Source organism: Perca flavescens, chromosome 9, assembly GCF_004354835.1.
Source record: "Perca flavescens isolate YP-PL-M2 chromosome 9, PFLA_1.0, whole genome shotgun sequence".
NCBI lineage: Eukaryota > Metazoa > Chordata > Actinopteri > Perciformes > Percidae > Perca > Perca flavescens.
The window spans coordinates 7,389,351-7,395,761 of NC_041339.1; positions in this window are offsets into that span (position 1 = coordinate 7,389,351).

A 6,411-nucleotide genomic window follows, 5' to 3' on the forward strand; every position below is an offset into this window, starting at 1 on the left:
AATTGTGTGTAAACAATTGAGAAAAACTGTAAATAACAACAGCTGAATATGAAGACATTATACACAATGTATTTTAAGCAGTATTTTCATGTGTGTCTGTGAGCTTGTGTGTGTGTGTGTGTGTGTGTGTGTGTGTGTGTTTTGGTGTGTGAGCTGTGAGCCCTCTGGGCTACATTCCTATTTATAACCGACATTGGCAGAGTTGCATAAGGACACAAGCAGCACATTAGACTGTCGAAGACGAAGAGATGCAGAAGGAGAACATGTATACTAAATGCCCAATTCTACTTTAACTCTGCATGTACTAGGAAAATGTTCCTCGACAAGTGTTGTCAGCTGACATCTTGTACAGATTTTATCTATCATGATAGAGTTTTAATTCAGCAAATATTTCTCGGAAGCAGAGCAAATGTGGATGTAGTAGATCACAGATTCCTTCTTCTAAAAGTGAAGCTAACAACATCTTCATTCCAACTGACAGCAAAGTAGAGTCCGTTGCAACATTAATCACTTTTATGCAACATACTGTGTATTCATGTGTGGGGGGGTCCCTTTTAACGCTCCACTATTCAATACATCAATATTTATCACATTAACAATTAATCAAATCACAAGCAACGTGAAAAGATGGGGCAGCTCATTGTATTAAGCCCATAGAGCCGACCACCAACCGACCAACGCTGCAGCTCTACAATGCCTTTTTAGCCTCTTTTAGTTTTACAGCCTGACAATGTACTGTATGGTTTAATCCCAGTCAATGAACCATTTTCAGCCACAGCAGGCAGCTAATTCCAGCAGAAAAGCTGGAACACTATTGCTGCGTTACAGACACAGTTTTTAGCCCGTAAGTTACGACTTCAAGTCACGACTCACGAGTTGGTAGCGTTCCAGGCAAAGTCACCACAAACCCTTCTAGCTAGCGGCTACCTAATGTTGACGTTAGCTATCTAGGTTACTTTACGTTGCCTATTTATGTCTATTTATTTCAACTTATCACTGTTAATAAACGGCGTCTGTACAGCATCAACGGGGGTCGCCATTGTTAATGTGTGTGTGACGTCAAAAACTGTAACTGGGAGTACAACCATCTGGTACGAGTTCACGAGTAGTAAGTTACGGGTTTGACTGCCGTTCCAGGGCACTTTCACGGGTAGAAGGTTGTGAAAACACGAGTTACGGGTTGCCTGGAACGCAGCATATATGTCCAGCACCAGGAAGGCAGACAAAGTTATCGTGTAGCAAAATAATGTCAAACATTTAGCAGCTAAAGAGCCACATAGAAATCCAGACATTGCTAAAACAAGATTGAATACTGGATTTGCTTTCATCAGGTGCCTCAAAATGAATGCTAAAATTCAGCTGGATGTTCATGTTTTTCTTCCCTCTAGTAAATAATGCAGCTTTAAAGTTTCACTGTTTTACCAAATAATTACAGATTAACAGAACCGATTTGTGGTAGATTTGATTTGATTAAGAGATGCAGACGATAGACTCCTATTGCTGACATGCTACCGTAATTCAAACACATTTTGAAAAGAAATAAAGAACTTGAATGTAGGGCTGGGCAATATATAAAATATTATATCAATATCGATATATAAGGCTAGATATTGTCTTGAATTTTGGATATCATAATATCGGGATATGACAAGGGTTGTCTTTTCCTGGTTTTAAAGGCTGCATTACAGTAAAGTGATGTCATTTTCTGAACTTACCAGACTGTTCTAGCTGTTTTATTATTTGCCTTTACCCACTTAGTCATTGTATCCACGTTATTGATGATTATTTATCAAAAATCTCATTGTGTTAATATTTTGTGAAAGCACCATTAGTCAACCCTACAATATCGCCGCAATATTGATATCAATGTATTTGCTCAAAAACATCATGATATTTGATTCTTTCCATATCGCCCAGCTCTAGCTGAATGCATGAAACACTTCTCCTCATTGTAATAGCCTCACTTATTATTCAATGTCAATAAGCATTCAAGGCGATTAGCAGCAGTAGCTTGTATTGTTTCACTCTGACCTCAAATACAAATCAATCCTGAGAGTATATGTATCAAAACATAACGGCTACGTATTGGAGGTAAGTGGCAAAAATGTATGGATATGGACAAGTGTTGAAGAGCTAGAAAGGATGGATCTGTTCTCTGATCTGTTCTCTGTGTCCTATCACATTTGGAGGTTGTTCATGTTAGTACAAACAAATGTACTCTGGACCATAGGCGTAGATTATAATAAGAAGAAAATAACCGTTCAGGGGGCTCAAAGCATGTAGTTTAAACAGGTGTCTACTTTGCTTCATCGGGGAGTTAAAGAACACAACAGAAACGTGAAAAATAAAGATGTGATGTATGTAGATTTAAACTTTTGGAGCTTCTGGCTTTATCAAGGTCTTATTCTCTCACAGATTTGTTGTTTGAGATGTACATGATTCCTAAAAAAAACCCACTTGTGATGTTCTGAATAGGCAGAAAGTTCTAAACAAAACAGGAGAATAATACAGTCATTTCCTTTACATAAATAAAAGCAATTGTTGCATAAAAATTCACCAGAATGCAGGAAATTTAGTGTTTGATGTTTAAAATGTTATGAAGGACGATCCCCAGAATATAATGTGTCCCCCCAAATGCTAAAACAAAACCTACGCCTTTGCTCTGGACAATACTGGAAGGCTAATGTGTGGTAATATCAATATATATCTGTTCTCCTGGTGGTCTCCGTTGGGACAAGGATGAAATGAAGTGAGCTACGCTGGGTATTGTTTCATCAAAACTTCACTAGCGTGTCTCTAATTAAGGTCCCAATGGGAGCACAGAGGGAGGAAGTCAAATTTGTCTTTCGATATCTGCCCTGCATTTAGAAAACGTTACTTCATCCAGAGTCAAGCAGGGGCGATTCCAGAATGTTTTAAGTGGGGTGGCACAGGGGGGACCAATAATTAGTAAGAGGGGGCCCAGGGGATTGGATAGGATAGAACAACACAATGTTATTCTGCTAAATAAAACATCACATGAAATATCACATCACATAAAATATCACATTCATTATTAATTTAACTTGTTTTCATTTTAAACAAATTGTTTATCAGAATACTAAATGACACTGATTCAATGGAAATCACAATTGTCAGATTGACAGCACTCTAGCCCAATGGATTTGGGGGTGGGGGGGGCAATCATACGTCAGTATCCCCCCCATCTAGCCCCGCCCCTGGAGTCAGGAGTCTGCCTGACTGCCAACTAGCTGTGCTGTGAGACAAAGAACAGACCGACAGGAGATGTTTAAAAATAGGAAAGGTTGATCCTGTCCAGGTACAGGCGGGACAAAAGTCCCATTCCATTCCCTGAGTGAGAGACTGAAAGCATCCTAGCAGGACAACAACAGGGACAGATCAGGGGTTGCATTATCAGTTGAAGCTTGTTTAATCAGTCTTGGACTTGATCTGTGCAGAGAGTACATTAAGACATTCATTGAACATTTAGGTGGTTTCACTTAATGTTTCAGAAGTCATTTAATTCATTTTCTGGTTCTTTTTGAAATCTGTTTTATGCTTTTTTTTGTTTGACTGTGCTTTATTGTTACAATGTTATTGTCAGTTCCATACTAAAATGTTACTATTACATAATACCGTAAGATGGTTGCTAAATGTTAGACATACATAGACAAGAGTTGTCTATGTAACATCCATGTGTAAATTCAATTTTAAACTGAAAATATGCTATTCCTAATGCTAGCTTAAGTAAACTGAAGGTGATACTGAGCTTGCACAGAGCAGAACAGCCTTTCACATCTGGTCAGTAAACACCTTGAGGACCCCAAGCATTTTGTTTGTTGATTTTAGTTCAGCTTTTAACACTCTGTCACATGCTCATCCAAAAAAAAAAAACACATGAATGTTAACTCTTTTATTCTCAACTGGTATTTTACCTTTTTAACAAACCGTACCCAACAGGTCAGAGTGAATAATGCTCTCACGGAGCCCAAGCCAATCAGCACTGGCGCCCCTCAGGGCTGTGTCAGCTCTCCAGTCCTCTTTACACTGTATACTAACGACTGCACTAGACTCCACAATGACAATTATATTATTACATTCTCAGATGATACAGCAATCCTCTGCCTTATGCATAAAGATAGAAGCCCAGCAGCGTATCATACGGAAATTGAGGAATTTGTCCAGTGGTGCGAAAACAACTATCTTGTGCTGAATGTGACCAAGACTGAGTAGATGGTGTTTGACCCAAAGGCCATAGGCCCATTACAACTTACTAATTACTCAGGTTAGCTATTACAAGTACCTTGGTGTACATATTGATAATGCACTCAGCTGAAAGGACCACGTGAATACTCTTTGTTCCAGACTTCAACAGAGGATGCAATTTCTGCGAAGACTTAGAGTGTATGGAGTCGAACAAAAATGTATGTTGTTGTTCTATCATGCAACACTAGAGAGTATTGTAAAATACGGTATCACAGCCTGGTATGGTAACCTGACAGTACAGTCCAAATCACAGATCGCCCGTCAGGTACAGACAGCTATGAAGATCATGGGGTCAAAAACCATCTGTCCCCCTGGATAATTTATGAGCAGTCGGTTATCAGACAGGCACAAAAAATAGTTTCCGACCCGACCCACATACTTCACCCAGAATTTCAGCTTTTACCCTCTGGTAGAAGATTCAGGGTTCCTAAACGCAGGCTAAACCGATATAAACACTCATTTGTGCCTATGTCCATTAAGTTCATCAACACCAACATGTAGGCTGGCTGGGTTGTGCACTGTCATCGTGCAATAAGTAGGTTATTGGGGTTATGCAATATGTTAGTGGTGCAATACATGGGCTGTTGGATTGTTGAATATGTCATTATGTACTGCATAGGTTATGTGGAAATGTGTCATTTGTGCAATATGTTGGCTATTTGGGTTGTGCATTATGTTATTTTGTGTAATACATACGCTATTTGGGTTGTGCAATATGTTAGTCGTGCAATATGTAGGCTATTTGGGTTGGGCATTATGTCATTTGTGCAATACGTAGGCTATTTGGGTTGTGCAATATGTTAGTTGTGCAATACGTAGGCTATTGGGGTTGTGCAATATAGTTGTGCAATACGTAGGCTGTTTGGGTTGTGCAATATAGTTGTGCAATACTTAGGCTATTTGGGTTGTGCATTATGTCAGTGCACTGTGTCATTTTGTGCAATACGTACAGGGTCGTCAATTAGAAACTGCCAATGAAAGGAGGAGTTAATGTGCTTACTATATAGGTATCTGCCTAATATATGAAAGCATGTTTTGTGCTGCATGAGAGTATGTGTTGAGAAATGCTTATTTTCTGTATTTTGTGTTGTCTTTGTAAAGCTGCGGAACGGACAGAGTCCAAATCAAATTTCCCTTCGGGGACAATAAAGTATATCTTATCTTATCTTATCTTGATAATGAAAAGTCAGGCATTGCAGCAACTACATTTTTGTTTGTTTCTCCTTGAGCAGGTTGGAGGTGTTAAATGAAGTCTGTTATCTGCTGTGACTGTTTCGCTCTTCTAACTCTGAAGACATTAAAGGCATAAAAGTGACTGATAGGAACAACATCCATCCATCCATCCATCCATCCATCCCTCCATCCATCCATCCATCTATCCATCATTGTCCGCATATCCAGGGTTGGGTCGTGGGAGCAGCAGCTCCAGCAGGGAACCCCAAACTTCCCTTTCCCGAGCCATTAACCAGCTCTGACTGCAGGATCCCAAGGCATTTCCAGGCCAGGGTGGAGAAATAATCCCTCCACCTAGTCCTAGGTCTTCCCCAAGGCCTCCTCCCAGCTGGACGTGCCTCGAAACACCTCCTTAGGGAGGTGCCCAGGGGGCATCTTTACCAGATGCCCAAACCACCTCAACTGGCTCCTTTCGAAGCAAAGGAGCAGCGGCTCTACTCTGAGTTCATCCTTATTTTATTATCGTTAAACACACTTCATTCAAAGTCAACAGAAACTAAATAAATCAAAAGCCGTCTTGGTCCATCTTGTTTCAACAATCACCACTCTGGTTTGGTTGAAATAAACCCTTCATTCACCCATTTACATGTGAAAATGTGTTGGCTCTATATACGCTAAAAGTATTGTTTATTTGAATGGAGTCTGGTGATAGCAATTTCTGAGCTGTTTCTGGTTAAATAAAAAAGGATCTTACTCTTTAACAAAAAGGTCTATCTATGTAGGGATATTTTCCATATCGTTGTCAGACACTTATAATATGTGTAGCCTATATAATAATCTGAGCCTGTCAGTGGCAAAAACAGTCAGTGGACAGAATTGACGATGCATATTTGCCATATAGGGTTACATTGCAGCCTGGTTCGCGGCTGCTGGTTACAGCGTTCTCGTTCAATACTCAACCAATTTCAAAGA